The following is an 838-nucleotide window of genomic DNA, read 5'->3' on the forward strand; positions in this document are numbered from 1 at the left end:
CTCTGTCAATGTATGATTGTAGCTGTTTCTGTATTACCTTTAGCAAAACTTTACTTACTTGAGATATCAAGGAGATTGTCCGATGATTTCCACATTCTGTTGGGTCACCTTTCTTTGGAATGGGCACAAATATGGATCTCTTCCAATCAGTCGACCAGATAGTTGTCCTTCAAATTTCTTGGCAGAGATGAGTGAGTGCCTCCTGTGCTGCCTCACTTTCTTGAAAGATTTCAATTTTTATTCCATCAGTCTCTGGTGCCTTGTTCTTTGCCAGTTCCTTCAATGCACTTTGGACTTCCTCCCTGAGTAGTATCATTGGCTCTTGATCATATGGCACCTCTTGAAATGGTTGAACATTAACCATTTCCTTTTGGTACAATTTCTCTGTGTATTCCTTCCATCTTCTCTTGATGTATTCTGCATCATTCAATAACAGAGAATCTTTCAATAACAAAAATCAAGGCTTGAATTTTTTCTTCAGTTCCCCCATCTTGGGAAATGCTGAGCGTGTTCTTCCTTTTTGGTTTTCTGATTTCAAATCTTTGCATATTTTATTATAATATTTGACTTTATATATCTAAAGCTGATCTTTGAAATTTTCTGTTCAGCTCTTGGACCTCTTCATTTCTTCCATTTGCTTTAGCATCTCTATGCTGGAGAGCAAGTCTGAGAGTCTCTTCTGACATCCATTTTGACCTTTTTCTTCTTGTCTTCTTAATGACTTTTTGCTCTCTTCACATATGATGTTCTTGATGTCATCCCACAACTCTTTCGGTCTTCAGTCTTTAGTGTTTAATGTATCAAATCTGTTCTTCAGATGATCTCTAAATTCAGGTGG

This window comes from Chrysochloris asiatica, unplaced genomic scaffold (genome assembly GCF_000296735.1).
Source record: "Chrysochloris asiatica unplaced genomic scaffold, ChrAsi1.0 scaffold00274, whole genome shotgun sequence".
NCBI lineage: Eukaryota > Metazoa > Chordata > Mammalia > Afrosoricida > Chrysochloridae > Chrysochloris > Chrysochloris asiatica.